Source organism: Vicugna pacos, chromosome 12 (assembly GCF_048564905.1).
Source record: "Vicugna pacos chromosome 12, VicPac4, whole genome shotgun sequence".
In the NCBI taxonomy this organism is placed as follows: Eukaryota; Metazoa; Chordata; class Mammalia; order Artiodactyla; family Camelidae; genus Vicugna; species Vicugna pacos.
The window spans coordinates 47,328,388-47,348,954 of NC_132998.1; the positions used below are offsets into that span (position 1 = coordinate 47,328,388).

General features: G+C 36.1%; 1 protein-coding gene across 5 annotated transcripts in view; it reads right to left on the reverse strand.

Moving 5' to 3' along the window:
• The window catches only part of SYT1 (synaptotagmin 1), an 898,755-nt gene that overhangs the window by 670,525 nt on the left and 207,663 nt on the right, over positions 1–20,567 (reverse strand). For 2 of the 5 annotated variants that reach the window (XM_072973352.1, XM_072973354.1), the window contains one exon: positions 9,377–9,449. The exons of 2 other annotated variants lie outside the window; for them this stretch is intronic. The gene's annotated coding sequence lies outside the window, so the exon portion shown is untranslated. Of the gene's footprint in view, positions 1–3,079; positions 3,106–9,376; positions 9,450–20,567 lie in introns of those variants that run through there. One more of the 5 variants, XM_072973355.1, reaches the window with a different exon arrangement.

A 20,567-nucleotide genomic window follows, 5' to 3' on the forward strand; every position in this document is an offset into this window, starting at 1 on the left:
ACCTCCTAGAGGAAAACATAGGCAAAACATTATCTGACATACATTTCAAAAATTTTCTCCTAGAAGAAATAAAAGCAAGAATAAACAAATGGGACCTAATGAAACTTACAAGCTTCTGCACAGCAAAGGAAACCAGAAGTAAAACAAGAAGAAAACCTATGGAATGGGAGAAAATTTTTGCAAGTGAAACCGACAAAGGCTTGATCTCCAGAATATATAAGCAGCTCATACGACTCAATAAGAAAAAAAAAAAAAAACCCAATCCAAAAATGGGCAGAAGACCTAAACAACCAATTCTCCAAGGAAGACATACAAATGATCAAAAAGCACATGAAAACATGCTCAATATCACTAATTATCAGAGAAATGCAAATCAAAACTACAATGAGGTATCACCTCACACCAGTCAGAATGGCCGTCATTCAAAAATCCACAAATGACAAATGCTGGAGAGGCTGTGGAGAAAGGGGAACCCTCCTACACTGCTGGTGGGAATGCAGTTTGGTGCAGCCACTATGGAAAACAGTGTGGAGATTCCTCAAAAGACTAGGAATAGACTTACCATATGACCCAGGAATCCCACTCCTGGGCTTGTATCCAGAAGGAAATCTACTTCAGGATGACACCTGCACCCCAATGTTCATAGCAGCACTATTTACAATAGCCAAAACATGGAAACAGCCTAAATGTCCATCAACAGGTGACTGGATAAAGAAGAGGTAGTATATTTATACAATGGAATACTACTCAGCCATAAAAACCGACAACATAATGCCATTTGCAGCAACATGGATGCTCCTAGAGAATGTCATTCTAAGTGAAGTAAGCCAGAAAGAGAAAGAAAAATACCATATGAGATCACTCATATGTAGAATCTAAAAAAACAAAAACAAAAACAAACAAACAAACAAAAACAAAGCATAAATACAGGACAGAAATAGACTCATGGACAGAGAATACAGACTTGTGGTTACCAGGGGGGTAGAGGGTGGGAAGGGATAGACTGGGATTTCAAAATTGTAGAATAGATGGACAAGATTACACTGTATAGCACAGGGAAATATACACAAAATGTTATGATAAATCACAGAGAAAAAAATGTGACAATGAGTGCATATGTCCATAAATGACTGAAAAATTGTGCTGAACACCGGAATTTGACACAACATTGTAAAATGATTATAAATCAATAAAAAATGTTAAAAAAAGAGTAAGAAAACAAATATATGTATGTATATGCATGACTGGAACATTGTGCCATACACCAGAAATTGACACATTGTAACTGACTGTACTTCAATTAAAAAAAAAAAAAGAGGCATCTAAAGTGAAAGATTCCAAATACTGAAAAAAATGGACACTCCTTAAATAAATCTATCACTGAAAAATAACAACAAGAAAAAAACTGTACAATAGCCCAAAGAATACCTAACATGATTTTCTTAAATGTTATTATGGAATACATTCTCCTTGAATAAAAATAAAGTTCACAGAACTTTAATACAAAATAAAAGTCACATAAAAAATTCTAGTCAACCTGGATGCTTAAAATATATACAAGTTTACCCTTTTTGCTTTCCTAAGGTGTAATATAATATACACAAATTATAAGAGCTGCATTCAATGTTCAAAACTGTACCCGATTTAGGGTGACATTATTAACAGCTACTTCAGATTTCAAAACTATCAGAGCAAGCAGCACTATATTCTTAAAATTCAGTTTCAAAGCTTCAGAGTACACTGTATTAATTTCTTTCACAACAAAAGGACACTGAACTCTGCCATCACTTCTCTACTAGTGATCCTAGAAATGATATCCATCTAAATAACATAGGGCAAATATTGCTTTAACTTGATCCACAACAACTCCCTACAAAGAAGTGCTTCTAACACCTAACGGCCTGATTATGGACTTTATTAAATTGGGAGACTTGCAGATACTAACCACTATATATAAAACAGATAAACAACAACTTTATACTGTATAGCACAGGGAACTATATTCAAAATCTTGTAGTAACTTATGGTTAAAAAGAATATGAAAACGAATATATGGATGTTCCTATATGACTGATGCATTGTGCTGTACATAAAAAATTGATACAACATTGTAAACTGACTATACTTCAATAAAAATATATATACTAAATCAATCAATCACAGATATTCAAATCTTATTTTCTCAGATGAGAAATCCTTCAGAATGTTTAGCCATTTCCTAAGGTTCACATTTTGAGCCATTCTTATCAAAACAGTTACCTCCCCTAAGCATGCCCACTCTTAGGCAGAGTATTAATGCTGATAGATGGTGAAACAAAAATACTGGTTTAGTGAACACCTGCCTAAATATTCATAAATATTTTTCAATATTCTTACCACAATCATCTTGGTGCCTTAACAAGCTGTTAATTTTTTACCTTTCATTTTTTCATAAACAGATGATTCTCATGGGTTAAATACCCATTTTAATAGAATGAATATAAAATTCAGTATACATGTCAGAAATCTGTCACCCAATATTAATTTTATGTTTAAGATATATTAAGTTTTATACAGCCAAGCACCTCGTAGAAGATAAATAATTATGAATGATTAATACTGACTAACAATGTTCCTTTGGCTATTAGGTCCTCTTCTGTCAATTGAAGAGGGCATGTGCGTGAAGAGGTGTATTATGTGACCAGATAGCAGGCCTGCATAATTAAAATACGGTTTTTCTGTAGCCGAAAGAGGATTAGTAAAGTTATCACAAATACAGGGTTAATTCAACACACAAACCAGCTTCTCTTCTGTACACAGATTCGAGACTGTGTATCAGTGCTGTCTAACAGAATTTTTTCCTGGGATGAAAATGTTCTACATTTTCCAGTCCGGCAGCTGCTGGTCTCATAAAGATAGCAAGGACATGGAGTATGGCTAGTTTGGCTGAGAAACTGAATTTTATTTAATGATTGAGCTAAATGTGTATTTAAATAGCCATATGACTGGTAGCAACTGTTTAGGACAGTGCATGCAGTTACAGCAGTTAAAGAAAGTCTCAGTTTTTGGAGCTGAAAACATCATTCTTTTTCTCCCTCACCTTTGTTCTCTACTAATTTTTCTTTCCTCTTTGCTGCTTTTTTGTTCTTCACTCTAAATGTTGTACAGTATAACTTCATATGTGCTTAGCACTGTTATCTGCTGGGTCAGGGAAAAGAATAAATTTAGAATTAATCTAAGTCATGAGTTTTATTTTTTTAGCATTTAAAATTGAGTTGGGGAGTCAATCATATACATATGCACACACACACATAGGCACATATCATATACATATCCTGCACATATATATATATATCCTGATCATAGCAAATAATTTTGCATATTATTTCAGAGGAAGAGGAAATTATTGCAAGCAGAGTACCCTGGTGTGGTTGAAGCATGGAGTCTTAGAGAGGTTCTTTAAGAATAAGTTTAGAGGGGGAGGGTATAGCTTAGTGGCACAGTGCATGCTTAGCATGCATGAGATCCTGGGTTCAATCCCCAGTATCTCTACTAAAAATAAAAATAAAAAAATAAAAATAAAAATAAATAATAATAAATAAATAAAACTAAATACTCCCAAAAAAACAAACAAAAAAAGTTGACTAATTAAATTAAAAGAAGAGTATGTTTAGACCTTTACTGAAAAAGAATATGAAAATGGATATATGTATATATAGGTAGGACTGGGATATTATGCTGTACACCAGAAACTGACACATTATAACAGATTATACTTCAATTAAAAAGAAAAAAGAAGAAGTTTAGAAAAGTATTCAGGGTCTAGATCACGTATGACCTCAGGATGAGTTTGACTTTTACCCATTAGACAACAGAAAAATATTCAAGGGTTTAAAACTAGAGTAAAACATGTTTTTGCTTTTTTTTTTTTTAAGATTATTCTGGAAGGATTGATCTGCATTGCAATAAGATGGTGTACTTTAATTGTCTCTACATTGTGTTATAATCATCTTTTCTATGTGTCTGTTCCCTCAACTACAATCCAAAGATTGTTGAGAGACGAAATTAATCTTATTTATTTTAGTATTTAAAGCACCTACCATAACGTCAGGCTCACACTAAGTACTCATAAACCATTATAAATTATTTATTGAATGTATGTGCATCCAAAACTACAAATATTTGCCTTTGTAATCCTCAAATAGTTTCAAAAGATGCAAAGCTTAAGCCTCTAGCTTTCTTTCTTCTTTTCCTTTTTACAGGAATAGCTAGAATGCGATTCTCGTTTTCTGCATTAAATATTTTATTCTTTACTCAGTCTCTGTAGCGTGAACTTTTAAACTTGGGGCACCAAAGGAGAGATCGCAGTCTACGTTGGCTAGTCACTGAGGGTGGTCTTCCTAGTAACAGCACCTATTCCTTCCTGCTCCAAATCACAGGGCCAGGAGAATCTGTTCACTTCTCATGCCTACATATTAGAGACTTGAAGGTTCCTTTTGACCAAAAAAAAAAAAAAAAAGAGAGAGAGCTGAAGTACGCAATTTAGGGTAAGGTAGACCAAGGGAAGCCAAGGAAGTTGGAGAAAACAGAACCACGACATGCCTTCTAAAATCACCATCCTAAGGCAAGCAGCAGACAACTGGATATAATTGAGCAGAGGGACTGAACACGTCCTTTCCGCCTTGACCATCTAAGAGGCAGCATTCACATGAGCAACATGCTACCTCCAGTAATGGCTACTCATCCTCACAGTTTTTATGGAAATTTCTGTTAACCGAGATGGTACCACCCTTTTATTTTCCCCAGTGAACCCTGAATTACGAGTGAGCATCAGAAGACCAGCAGTTCTCGGGCCTATGAGCAGCCCCACAAGCGAAAGCAGGTACACATGACAACACAAGGGAAATACCCTGATTAGCAAAGAACCTCAGGGACATGCAGCCTCAGAGAATTCAATTCAGAAAGGCCAAGAGCGTGGATTAAAAACGTAAGTAGGGGTTTCCGTGACTAAATGGAGATAAAAATCTCTCAACAGCAGGTGGTGCAATGCTCAAAACATGCAAAATGCAACTGTTTCCAAAGTATTTTTTCTTATACTTTCATTATAATGTTTCGGAATTTCTGAAAATCACTTTCATAGAATGCATAAGATGTATAAAGAAAAATTCATGATACTTGCCCTGAGGGAAATCATAGTCCAAAAATTGAGTCAGATATGCAAAGCTTAATCATTAATGTGATCATTTGGATGGTATAACAGAGTTGTAGAGAGAATTCACTGAAGGCAGTGGAGGGAGTTGATTACCTAAACGCCTCTAAGCAGGAAGGCTAGTAGTGAGAGCTTCAGAGAAAAAGGAGTTGCTTGACAGTTGAATAATGACTTTCCAAGTGATCAAGGGGAGAGAGAATTTCGGACAGTGAAAGCCAAGTGCACAAAGGCAAAGGGGCATATACATCTGGAGAAGCATCTGGGGAACTCCATGTAGGTTCATCAACTAAGCTGTAAGGTATGATTGTAGAGGAAAGAACATAAACTTTGAAAACAGACAAGGTCACAGCACTGATCCACCACCAATTATCTGGGTGACTTGGAACATATTAAATAACTTATCCAAGTCTCATTTGTTAGGAGAAGAGAATATTAATTACTGTGTAATCTTCTAGTGAAGATTAAATAAAATAGGTATCTGAAATATTTTAACAGTCTAGGGGAATAAGATGCTCAACATATGATAGCTGTTATCATTATCTTCATCACCATCATCACCTTCAGATTGGAGAGGTAGGCTCCTGGAACCCTTGTGTTCTACACTGACTATATATGTAGGAGGCATTTAAAGACTTAAAACAGAGAAAAACAAACCCATATTTGTTCTAGGAAAATCACTCTGACAGCTTCATGGAAAATAGGAAGAATTGAACCTGGAATTGGGAAAAACAGCAAGAAATCTGTGGTAACAGCCCTGGAAATATGACTACAGAACTAAGACACTAAGGGCTGAGATGGAGAGAGGGGATGTTACCATGTTTACTTTTCCCCTTTCCCTCTTCCCCATGCAAAGCTTAAGTGCTTTATGAAAGGCTTCCAACACAAAGTCACAATTGAGGTTGCTGTGGTTACAGTGGGAGGCAAAAAATATCGTGATCTTTTCTTCCAGCCCCATTCTTAAAACAATAATTTTATCAAACTCTTATTTTAGAAATACTGTGTTATAGTTCACCTTCTGCCAGGAAAGTTTTCTGTTCTGGCTTTCAAAGTAAATATAAGAAATAACAGGAATCCTGTCACTCAAACTGTACCCCTTGCCCTCATCCATGGTATTTAAGATTCTGCACATAATGTCTGATAAAGAGCTTTGAGCCATGTAACAGTGAATAAGAAACAGTCAATAAAAATTGAACGTAGCTGCTGGGCACTGCCATTGTCACTCACAGCAGCATAACTATACAAATTCTCTGTCACAACCTGTGCAGATCCCTTGTCAAAAAGGTTTAGTTTTCAGAGCAATATAAGAAACACTTTAAAGAAAACTCCCACATTATCTTCCACTAAACCTGCGAGAAGTTTTAGCTTGATTTTTCAAACTGTTGCTGAAGTTCACAGCATTTCTTGTGAATATGTTCCCACTCAATCGGGCACAATGGCGAAAACCAATACCTAACATATCGTCACCTAATGTTGATCTGGCCTATTTTTTTTATTGTCTTTGCTCTCAAAATGTTTTAATTCTAACAGCAGGGCAAACTGTTAATAATTGAGAGCAAATATAGTAGACAAGATATATATTACGTATATCGTATATAATAACTGAATGTAATTATAGTAGACAAGATAAATACTGTGTATATCGTGTACGGTAACTGAGTGTAAATATAGCAGACAAACATAGTAGTGTCCCTACTACCTGTGTACTTCCCAAAGCAATGTACCAGAGTTCCAGAGCTGATTGCTCTGCTTAGTTAAATAGATGCTTAGTTACTGTAAATAGTTTCCTGTAATCCCAGGAAAAACATATTAACCTCTGTTTTCCTAGTGCTTTATATTTCACAAAGTGGTTTATTACTCAGTCATTCATTTCGTCAATACATGTGTATTGATCATTTATTATACGACGGACACCGTTCTGGGAACAGAGCAGAGAGCAAAGTAGACCGGGATCCTCACCCTGATGGCGTTTGCACTCGTGATCTTGTTGGGAAGGTAGATGATCCAGTGTGTAACAAGGCGATGGGTGCCACCAAAACAAATCAAGTTGGGGAAGGAGATAAAAAGTGCTGAGCACTTGCGAGGTCAGGGAACAAAGGTGTAAAGGAAATGAAGGAGCACACCACGCTGGTATCTGGAGGTAAGGCACCCTTGGGAATGGAAACGAGACCACAGAGATCTTAGGTAGCAACGTGTAGAGGTATTCTCTAAATGGCCAGGAAGACAGTGTAGCTGTAGATAAATGAAAGAGAAAAAGTGGTTGCAAAAAAAGTCCAAAAATTAATGCCAGGCCAGATTTCGTAGGGTTTGAAGACCATTTTAAGGACTTTACTTTTTGCTTTGAGTGAAACAGGAGACATTAGTGGGATCAGAGCAGATCAAAATCATGATCTGACTTCAAGTTTTAAAAAAATGTTATTATTCTGAATTGAAAAGAAACATTGGAGGACAAGAAGAGGAACAGAGAGACACCTTAGGGACAATACAGCAACAATCCAAGAGAGAAAGATGGTGGCCTGCACTAGAGTGATAGCAGAGGAAGTGACATTTTATTTTGGCTATTTTTAAAGTTGGAGCTGGAAGTATTTCCAATTGACTAGATGTATCAATGATGACTTCAAAATTTGGGGTCTGCACACGGGATGGAGACCACAGCCACTAACTGAAATGGGGAAAAAGTCTGGATAAAGAGAACTGTGGGAGGGGAAATTAGGGGGTCAGTATTGTCCTACTTAAGTTTAAGACATCTATTAAATACCCAACTAGAGACGTTTAGAAGGCAGTTGGATGCATAAGTCTGGAGAGTTCAGGAGGGAATATAGACCAGAAAGAAAAAAATTGGGGAACCGCCAGCATAGAAACTGTATTTAAAACATGTTGCTGGGTGTGGTCACCAAGGTGGATAAAGAAGATGTCCAAGAACTGAGCTTGGAGGCACCCCAAAATGAAGAAATTGGGGAGGTGAGAAGGAACAGCAAAAGATACTGAGAAGCAGCAGCCTTGAATGCAGGAAGGAAATCAGGAGAATTCTGTGTCATCATAGCTACATAAATAAAAAGTACTTGCAGGAGGAGAGATCCACTGTGGCATGATGAAAACTGGACACTGACTTCTGAATTTAGGGATGTAGCCATTACTGCAGATGTGACAAGAGAGGTTTCTGTGGAGAGGGTGCAAGCTTTGTTGGAGTGAATTAAAGAGGAAATGGAGAATAAATGAAGATTTCAACCAAAGAAATCTCTTTCAAGGAATGTTGCTTCACAAAGGAGTGGAGAAATGGGAAGTTGTATGAGTGGAAATGACATAAAGATAAAGAAAGAGCTTAGTTAAGATGGGAAAAATATCATGTTTATGTGCAGATGCATTATATTGTTTTAATGCTAACAACCATGTGAGGTAGATATGATTTTCTCCTATTTTACAGGAAAGCAAAAACAAAACGAAACAAAAAACACGAAACCAAAAACACCGAAAATGACACTGATCAGATTTTGGGACTTGTCCGAGTCCTGCCATTGAGTTAGTGTTAACAGGGATTTAATTACTGAAGGGTCCTTTGATTCCCAAGCACGCACTCATTTCGCTATACAGGGGAGCCGTTTGCCTAAGAACAAGCGCTAGAAGAGAAGAGGGGGAGGAATTCGTCTCGCTGTGATGAGACGCCAGGAACCGCCAGCATATAAGGGACACTACTGACCTAATCGTAAGTTCTCCGCTGACATTTTTATTGATACTTGTGTTTACTTTCTAGGACTGACTTCTGCACCCTTATTTAAGATTGTCTCCTAACTCAAAACATCATTTAAAACAAAACACGATAATTACTATTTATGACCTTGGAATTTTTAAAAAATTATATTAATTTATAGAAACAATTTCTTGCTACTGATCAAAACAGAAAAGGGAAATCCAAATGGAAACTAGCTTTGCAAATGCCATTCACTGTAAGATAAGATAACATATCTAAACTCCTGAACATTTTTATGTTTAATGTCCTTTCATCTCAATCTTATATTTTAATGAGTTATAGTCTTTTTAGGAATTAATTTGGATACATTACACGCTATTTAGTATACACTGGAAGACTCCAGTTCACATTCTTTTACAAAAGAGAATAGTGAATTTTTAGTTATGAAGATACAAAGACTTGTATGCTATAAATATCTAACAACATTATATACTCTGACTTACAAGAGAAATAATTCTTCACTTTCCTTGTTTGGTATCAGCCAGCACATATTTTGGTGTGATGATATCTACAGGTCTTAAATAAAGAGAAAGAAAGATGAATTGTACTACAGGTAGAATGTACTTTCATTCTCACTACATACAGCTGAGTTTTTATTTGTTTCTCTAAAAACTAAATACGTTGTTACTGCATTCATCCAGGAACTAATTAATTCAGTTTTTTACCTCCAACGTCACTGAATTAGGCAACCCTGCTGGTGGGGAGTGTGAAATACCAAAAGAAAATAATTTTTAGATGCTTTAAACTTGTACTTGGGAAAATTAATGACTGTGTAAGGAGAAAAACATGCTTCCAGCAAAGAAGCAAACACAGAGATAATTAGAGAGCACGCGATAATATAAAACTAATATTTTATGACATATGCATGTTCTTCCATTTGATGATCATTTCAAAGCTTGGTAAAGGAAGTGTTACCAATTAGTTGCTTTGAAAAGTACATCCAACTGAAAAAGAAACTCTCAAACAGCTGAAAATAATTATAGGTGATACAGCAAATGTTCATGTAATAATGGGTACCATTATGACATAAATAAGACTTACTTTGGTTTCAAAAATCATATTTCACCAAAATGTAGACAGTCCTAAGTTTTTGTACTCTATGCATGAAAAAAATGCTTAGAAAAATAATCATTTTCAGCTATTTTCTCTTCTGACTGTACGATGTATATACGGACGTATATATGAATGTATAAATGAATATAAGAAAATATTTGAATTTCTTGATTTAAACAATACACATGAAATGATATGAAGGAAAAGCTAAATATTATCTCACCTATATACCCATTATTTGCAGCCCCGTAGAACTGTGAGACAGTCATTGTTCAATATTCTTAGGTGCTCAGATTCTCAGCTGTCCTTTTTTATTAGTTGGTACATATGCTAACTCTTTCTTTTGTTCCTCTGTTATTTCTAATGCACATATATACTTCTACACACATAACATTTTACACAGATGTGATCATTTATACAATTTTGTGCTATTTTCTTTTCTGTAGTTGCCTCCTCTTCCTTATTAGTTCCTTCCATTCCACCCTCCATATCTCCCCTTCCCCACAATCCCAACCAGGAGCCCTAGGTAATGTGTCTAAATCATCCGAGGGTGAAAATCTCTATGTTCCGTGCTCTTAGAGCCACATACCCATAGATAAACTTGCATGGGATATTTTCCATTATTTAGAGGAGTATACTCAAAATAACTATCATACATCTCTGTGTGCTGTTTTTACTCATCAGCAGCTTGTGAAAATTGCAAATCACTCCAGGTTATCTGAGTCAGCTTCATTCTTTTAAATGGCTAAGTAACACTGTGTTGTCAATGTACCCTTATTCCTTCAATCCAACTTGCATGGTTCTAATTTTATGAAATAATAATAGCATTTTAATTTTAAAAGATTGTGAGATAGTGGTTTAGTAAAGCATTTGCCCAGGTGCTGCTGTTCAAATACTTCTCTATCTTGTCCTGATCTCTCAACAAGAACCTCCTTTCATCAGGCCTGGACCCAGCCTGGAAATGACAGGAAAGGGACAGTATACAGTTTTAAAAATAAGTAAAACCTTTGCAGATAAGCTAGAGTTCACTACAATCAAATTTCATCTCAAAAAATGTTACGGCTCAGTTCAAAATAAAACTGATGTAAAATGAAAAAAAAAAAAAGAGTATCAGCTTAGAATCCATTCCAGAAAGTTCCAACAGTGATTCAGATGTCTGAAGTCTCTGGCATGACAAGGTGCCAGAGAGTTCTTTCTAAATTCCTCTTTCCCCTTGTTAGATTCTTGGCTCATTTGCACTTAACTCTAAACTGCCATCACATTAACGGAGGAAATTGAGCATACAGGAACATCTGAGTTGATTAAAAGGAAGAGTTAGTAAGATTTTAGTTGTTTTATTAATTGCTAAAGTAATCATTTTGATATAAAATTATGTATTTAAGTTTGAATAAAATTTCAAAGAAATGTGTTCATGGTCTGCAGAATAAATAAGCATGTAGAGCATGACAAAGAAGTCATCTGGCTCTAGAATTCTGTCCCTGTCATTAAATAACTGAATACATTTAAGTAAAGTATTTGTCCTCCATCCATAAGCTGAATCAATTCTTTACTCAGCTGTGAGATTAAAATGAAGTAATATAAGTGGACCCGCTTCATATGTCTACAAACAGTAAATAAAGAACAGTGCTATCATGAAGTAATTGCAAAAAATACATAAGAATACTATTAATCTTTCATTCATTCACTTAATAAACATGTTCTGAATATCTCTAGATACCATAAATGGAGCCAAACTAGGAAAGAGAGCGGGTCAAACAACAATAAAGAAAAGTGCCTCTCTTCAAGGGGGCCGTTTGTGTCACATGTGTATATATAATGTTATAGAAAATCAAACATGTTGCCATGTCAATCTGCTAATTCAGCTTTAACTTATTCTGTGGACCAGTCACCATCTCTCTCTACTTGTAAGTGACTTTAAGGAGCCACACCCAATGAAGTGTGTGTTTAAGTAGTATATAGAAGAGCCGCATTCAATCAGATGCAATAAAATCAAAGCTCTAAACATGTATAAGGATAATTTACTTAAGCTCTTTGAGTCTTTCTTCAAATATAAAAATGGGAAGACTAACACCTTCCTTACAATGTTAATTTAAGAATGAAATTAAAAGACACAATATCTGTCTATCCATCCATTCATCTATCCATCCAGGCCATATACTGGAAAATAAATGGGTCAGTCTTCCTTTCTAAATATATTTTTAATTTAATTTAATTTTTAATATCAACCAGATATTTTAGTCATTAAAAAGGCAAAGGCATAACATTTTACAATGTGATAATTTCAAAAAGAAAGTATCAAAGTTATTTCTTGCCCACAGAGCTGAGAAAGACATTAGTTGGATTTCCTTACACTTACTGTCATGATTTGGTATTGTTGGGCAGTGTGCAGTCTTTTCAGGGTTTAGGGTATCTAAGTGACTGAATGTGGACTTAGGGAAAGAGTTTTATGTTACAGGAAAAAATACATTTTATTCTAATTCTTAAATGCTAGGCAGATATACTAATGGAATTATTTTACGAGGTTGAATTTTGTCAAGAGCATTGGTGTCAATGTTGAACCAATGGCCCTCTGATCAGAGGGAATATCCTGATTGGAAAGGACTTGCTCATTTTTACTTCCACCATGGCAGATTTCCAGAGGCCAACATGATGCCACTGGACACCGAGCTGATCAGGAGTAGACACAGTCAGCTGTCTGGAACTCTAGCACACCAGTGGTTAGAACATACTACTTAACAAATTTCACACTTCAAAATCTGGCAGTGTTATCAGTTATCTGTTTTACTCTTTTTCAATCAAAGCTAAATCTCTTCTACAGCATTCCTATCCACTGAAGGCAAGTCATGATTTTCAAAGAGATTTCACATATATCATTTTTCCTCAAGAACTTTCCAATTATGAAAAAGACATTTAAAGTTCTTCCATAAGAGGTGGTGAGTATGTTCCCAGTTAAGTGTTCTCTTCCTCAGACACATGAACAAAACCAAACCAGACTTTTGGTCGGAAGCATGAAAGAGGTGTTTAGAGTGGCAGTGTGGCCGAGCTGGGACCAGCTGAGAGTGCAGCTGGGCCCAGCTGGGTGTTGTCAGGGGCGGTGGAAGTGAGAGAGCGCGGTGGGAGTGGGGAGGAGACATGGCCACGGTGTTTCTGAAAAAGCCTGTTTATCTTTCTTGTCGTGGAGTCGATTTGCTCTATCTACCTCGTATTTTCATGTTAGATTTGAAAATAAAGATTATTTAAGGTAAAAAAAGCCTCTGCAGCTTCATGAAGGGGCCTTAAGTATTGTAAGAGAGAATCGGCACTACTTTGGAAAAGATCAGTAAGTCTTTAATATTTGGGAGGAAAGGGAATGAACAAGATCACATTTCTGAAAAGGTGGGGTTTGTGACTGATTCACCTTAATTCTTCAGTATAGCCCTGCGAAAACAGATGCCTACTAAGAGTTTTCATTTTCAATTATTAGACATCTTATATGGACAAGATAAAGTGAATGGGGATAAACGGGAGACTGGAAAAATGACTTAAAGGGGTTGCAAGAGACCAGTGGTGAACTAACTGAACCTTGGCTAGGGTGGTGACACTGGGAGAGGCTGTGACTGGTAGGTATCTCAGAAGTGGAACTGACAGGATTAAAAGCTGATAGGCTATCAGAGTCAAGGAAGAGATCACAGAGGATTCCTAGCTTAGAACCTGGGCTTCAAAAAGTATTTTGAAATGAGTGAATTAGAAAATAAATATCAAAATGTATTTAATTCAGCTAAAATCGTATCTAGAGAAAACTTCTATTTATAAGCACTTATATAAGAAAATATGAAAGGTCTAAGATTTATAATCTAACTCCCCTTAACTATAACATAGAGAAAGAAAAGCAAGAGAAGCAATAAAACAGAAAACAAAACAGAAAAATAAACGAAACCTAAAGTTGCTTCTTTGAAAGAGCAAAAAATTACTATATCTCTAGCCATACAAAAAAAAAAAAGAGAGAGAGGAAATATGAATTACAATATCAGAAACGAAAAGGGAAGCTCTCCCTACAAATCTTACAGATGTTAAAAAAGTATAACAGGAAAATAGTTTCATCAACCTTATGCCAACAATTTTGTCAATTTAAGTGAAAAAAACCCACAAAATCTCTGAAAGATACAAACTACCAATGTTCATTCAAGAAGAAATAGATAACCTATATGAGCCTGTATCCCTTAAATAAGTCAGCTGCATAGTTAAAAGCTTTCCCACATTGAACCCCAGGCCGAGATGCCTTCACCGGTGATTTCTACCAAACATTTAAAGGAGGAGAGGATACCAAATCTACACACACTTCTCCACAAAACACAGGAGGAGGGGTGATCTTCCAACTAAAATCTCTCAAAGACATTACAGGAAAAGAAAACAGGAGAACAATATATCCTCCCTGAACACAGATGCAAAACCCTTAACAAATTACTAACAAACTGAATTCAGCAAAATATGAAAAGGGTAATATATTATGTCTAAATAAGTTTATTACAGGAATGCAAGGTTGTTTAACATTCAAAATCCAATCAAAATAAATTTACCATACGAGCATTATAAAAAAGTCTTACGCATTTCTAAAGAGGATCATATACTAAAAAGCCGTTTGATAAAATTCAATACCTAAGATAAACTTCTCAGTAAGCCAGGAATATAAGAAACTTCTTCAATCTAAGAAAGGATATCTATGAAAACTAGAGCTAACATCATTCTTAAATGTGAAATACTGAATGTTTTTCCCCTAAAATCAAGAATAAGGAATGGTATCTTATTCTTACCATTTCTATTCAACATTGTTCTGGGGATCCTATCAAGTGCAATAAAGCAAGAGAAAGAAATGAAAGGCATATAGATTTATATGGAAGAAATAAAACTGTCTTAATCTGAAAATAATGTCACATTTGAAGAAACTCCTAGGACATCCACAGAAAGTTACTGGAAACAGTAAGTAAGAACACAGGATGCAAGGCTGATATACAAAAATCAACTGAATTTCCATTTGTTAGCAAAAACTTATATAAAATGTCATCTATAAATTCTAATAAACAATAAGCAACAAATTCTACTAAATATCAAATACCAGCATGAAATAACAAAATACATGAAAAAGTTGTATTTTGAAATTTACAAAAGATTGGTCAGAGAAATTTAAAAAATGGAGGTATCCATCATGGTTGTGGATTGGGGGACACATTATTGTTAGGAAACTGTTTCTCCTCAAATATATGTCCATATATATATATATATAAATAATGCAATCCTAATAGAGATTCAATTACTTTTATAGAAATTGACAAAACAATTATAAATTTTATCTGGAAATGTAAAGGACCTGGACATATAAAAACAATTTTAAGAGGCAGAACAAAATTGGAGGACTTACACTGAACGATTTCAAGACAAGAAAAGGCACAGTGATCAAGATGATGTGTTATTGAGATAAAGAAAGGAACACAGGTCAGAGGAGAAGAGTTCAGAAACTGACCTATACATATATTGCTTTATTTTATTTCTGACTCAAAAATACATATATATTTTGTTTTAGCTTTTCTCTTCTGTGTTTGTACAGAACTGAGGATAGAAGCTACAGAGAATGAGTATTGAATTTAGATAATCATTTTAGGAGGTATCATTTATCTAGATGACTAAATGATTTGCCTTTACCATTAACTTATAAATCCTTATGTGTGAGGTGACTTCCGATCGAATTCCATTCTTTGCACGTCTCATCTCTCAGGCAAATATCCAATGATGTATTATTTCTGGGGTGCTGACCTTCTCATGGAACTTTGGCCACTGGCACATTTGAATGGCAAGTTGTTAGAAGTTTGGTTTTGTATCATTTGGAAGCATCGAGACATCAAAGCATTAAGAGTACTGGCGTTGGCATCAGTCAGCCCGGAGAGGGAATCCTGTTTCTTCTGCTTCCTAGAAGTTTGTCCTTGCGGGAGGTGTTTAATTTTCCTAAGCCTCATCTGAAACTTGAGGATTCAAACCACAGGTCTCATAAGTTTATTTTGAGAATGAAAAGGGATCTTGAGATCATTCAGATAAAGCACTGAGGAATGTATATAGTAAATGCTGAATGAATGAGACTTATTTATGATTATCATTTTATTGCTTTTACTTCTGAAAAATCACCAGGTTCCAATGGGCTTTCTAGATACGATCACATCCATACCCAGGTCTGTCTATTGCTGTTTCAAACTACATCTACGGAGACGTACTCTGCTTGGGCCAGAGGCTCACCAAGCCACTGCCAGCTAGCCTAATTGGCGCTTTGGCACTAATTTCAAAAAGCTACACCCTCTTGGGTGACAAATCCCCTAGGAGAGTGCTCATGCCTTGGCAAGCAAACTGCATGCCGGAACTGACTGTGTATATATATGCTCACTTGTACAGCCAAGTGTGTTTGTACAAGAAGTTCATAAACACCCAGATGCATAGATGGTGTCCCTTGTGGCACAATGAGACAAAAAGGGGTCAAAGCAAAACCCTGTACTAAGCAAAACCAAAGCAAAAACTCTGCCTCTCTTTGGTTGTATACCCATGCTAAAACCAAAAGGATTGCTATTCTATTATCATTTGAGCACAGAAATTTTGGTAGGAGGAGGACAAGTTTCTCTGGGGGAAAGGTGTCTGGAAAGTCTAAACTGCTTCAGAAAGAACATCATGCTGTACACCATGCTGACACATTGTGACTGACCATATATACTGCATAAGAAAAAAAGAAAACAAGAGCTACATCCTCTAACTTCAGAATGTGGGAGGAGGCCAGGGATTCTCGAAGAAGCACAAGTCCCTCTTGCTTGTTCTTGTACTGAGAGGAGCAGGGCTAGTGAGGGGCATGTCGGAGGAGTAGAGGGGGACAGGATTCTGAGAGGGACCGCAATGGTAAGAATTTCGTTTTGATGACAATCCATGAAATGTGAAGCACAAATAAAAAGCACAGTATGTGGAACATATCGATGTTAATCTAGATTACAATTTATATTCTGCATGCGATGGTGTAACATATACGTACAGAGCTTCCGTCACGACTAAAACAAATCCTAGATTTTCACATTTTGCTGTTTCTTAAACAAGATGTGTGCATGATGTTTTAAAAGTCAAAGGAATTATTTTTCCTCAAAAGGTTATTACTTTGATGCATCTTTCATCCACTGGTGTCCTAAAATTTAAAAATATAACTACTTTTGAAAAACATTTAAAAAGACCCAAACATACGTCTTTGATTATTGTTTCCATTAGACACAAAACTCTTGTCTTAGACTATCTGTATTAAGACCATCGTCCATTGGAGGCACAGCAAACCCGGGATCCAGTGGTTCAGCCCTTATTCTTCTCCCCCGTTTTGAGGGTGGCTCTGAGGTAGCCCAACACTAGTACTCCAGAGCAGGACTCTCTTAGCCAGACCTGGCTCTCCAAATAAGCTGCAAGTAATACACTCACTGTTTTGCATCTGTCCCAGTTGCATTATGATCTGTCCCAGATGACCCCGCTCTTCACTTTTGTTTCTTTATTTTTTTCTTTTTTCCTTCCAAATTGAAAGGAAAATAAAACTCTCTCCTGCCACTCTGATCCTATCTGATAGCACTACATGGTATTTTGTTCCTCATTACTATCTACCTTGACTTTTTGCTACTATGGCAACCAAACACTTACAGCAAAATCCTCGATACCACGTTTCTCATTATCAGTAGATAATCTACATTGTGCACTTTTCCCCCTCCCCATTTCAGGCCTGAACATCTCAATATAATCCAACTCATGCTTCTCAAACAGACTCTATTTCTTTTTGTTTTTTAACATCTTTTGAGCAAGCGTAAATCTGTTTGTAAGATGGCATCAAGTTTTTAAACAAACATAAGAAAGGAGATTCCTAAATGTGTCCACTTTCTACTCCCAGGAAAGCCAGATCAGTGGCCCAGGGGTCCTTCCGATTTCTAGAAACAAGTATTTTGTGGCTTCTGGAAATTATACAACAGGTTTTTATATTTCAATAACATGCTGCCTTTAAAAAACTAGCACTGTAACTTTTTTTTGGTTTTTAGTTCACTAGGTAACTCCATTCTTCTGCTGTGTGGATGTAAGACCATACCACTTAAAGGTAGGACTCAAGTTTGTTGCAAATAGGAAAACATGTATAATTTTCTACAAAATTTTACCGCAGTTCAACTGGTTTGTTATTCAGGGTTTTATTTCAATTCTCCAGATGCCACACATCCTGTCTAATCTAAGCTATGACGAAATGACCATTCATGATGCAGAGTCACGGTGTCCTACCATTTGACCTATAAGCCAGCATTTCAGGAGTTCTCTCTCCAAGAAGTACAACAGTTTATCTTTAACCACAAGGGAGAGACAAGCAGAATGATGTGAGCTCTCAAGGCAAATAGCCACTTCTGAGAAAATGGTTTATATGGACAAGAGAGATGATTGGATTTTTACAAAGAACTCTGAAGCCATTTACCATAAAAGAGGAAAAATATAGGGGCACAAGGAAATTGTCATTTAGGTTTATATAATAAAATATAAAGGACAAAGAAGTAACAGACTAAATTTACACATAAAACAAGGCCAAAAGCATATTCTATATGACCAGGATATGCACACTTCATAATTTTTAATGTTTTCTGAAATTTGGGATAACTTTTAAAAGGTAGAAAGATATCGTGAATTTTTAAGTATCTATTACATCTGAAAAACACAATTTCTCCAAAGTTTAAATTGAGATTTAGACTAAATAATGCCTGAATACCTAGATTTTTTTTTGAAATCAATATTCTAGATGTTTTCTGTACAATGCCACATAACCTGAAGCTTTCAATTATTGTCAGGTATGGAACATTTGTGCGTGGAAATTTCCTGTCCTATGAGGTCAGGGGTCCACAGCAGAAATCACCATGATCTGGCATACTTAGTGCCAACTTTATTTTTGTCTAGTCTGAAGATCCACTAGTCTGAGAGATGACCTTCCTTGCCTGTCAAATCCTCCAACATGAATCACCAAGGACTTCAGAGTAATAAATGTGTTTTCGTATCTTCCTTTATTCCAGTGTATAATGAAAAATCCTTGCCATGACAAGGTTAATGTTCTTCCTAATAAAAATTTCACTTGAATTATTTTAAGTCATTTTTATGTTGGAAATTTTTGTGTATGTTGATGTCAAACCCAGATTTTCTATAGCAATACCAGACATGGTTGTATTGTGATGGGCAAGCGTTGGATTTGAAGACAGAAGGCACAGACACATGATTTAGCACAACTCGCTTTCCACTTGCACTTCTTCAAGTGCAAAAGGGTTGCCAGACAGCCTCTAGACGAGTATGGCTTCTCACCACTTCCTCCTTCCCTTGTTTCACTCTCAAAGAGAGAAATACAAATTTGGCGGACCATATTTCCTACCCTGGGATGGGTTGCAGTTGTTACGCATAGACGTTTCAAAAGGGGCAGAATTACAAGGTAAATAATGATCAGGAAAAAGTGGTCTCTTCTTCTCACTTATTTCAAAGTGACTGAAGGGATAAACTCTAACCATCTTTATTTCTCTCCTTTTGGGGTCCTTTCTCTCCTGCCCAGTGGCAGGGAATCCTTTCACAAACATGTGCTGGTCAGCAATGATTAGAAAGAGATGACTACAGCTTAATACCCTTACAAGTGTACCCTTAATGGAGATATCGGCAGGAAAGGAGGAAGGTAGGTAGGGAGATAGATCGATCGATCGATCTTTCTGAGAGTTTGCTAGTGTTTTAGTGCTAGCCTGGATTTTCCTTTCCCTTTAGCTTGAAGAATTTTCTTCACAGAGGAAAAAAAAGAAAACAAACTGTCAGATCATGGAATTGTGGTTGATAACTGAGAAAAATGTCACTATATCTGTGAAAGTTTTTGTGATCACTTTGTTTCTACATTTTCTTTCAGCTTTATTGAGATATAATTGACATGTCACTCTGTTCAAGTTTAAGGGCTACAGCATAATGATGTGACTTACACACATCATGAAATTATTATTACACTAAGTTAAGTAAAAAGTTACTGTCTCATAGGTTAAACAAATTAAAGAAACAGAAAAAATATATTTTTCCTGGTGATGAGAACTCAGGATTTATTGAGCCCCTACTACATACTAGATTTTTTAGATTTTTTAATATAGTGGTTCTCATCAAGCTTACAATTTAGAATTGTGTAATATATACACACACACACACATATAAATAAATAAACAAGCATATGATTATGAATCATGTTAATGAAGCTAATACACACAGGAAAAGAACAGAAACTGACACTGGAATCCTGCTTAGATAAAGCAGTCCGGGAAAACCACCACGTGGCTATGACACTAGTACCAGGTCTGAAGGACAGGAGGAGAGAGCCATGCAGAGAGCTGGACAGGAGCAGCCCGGGCGGAGAGGCGTCTAGACCGAAGCTGCAAGGTAAGAAAAGTCTTGAAATAATCAAGAACCTGAAACACCTATGCAGTTGGAGCAAAATGACCAAGAAGAAAAGTATAGAAAGTGATCTGGGAGATGAAGGCCATGTAAAGGAGTTTCAACTATTTCAAATGC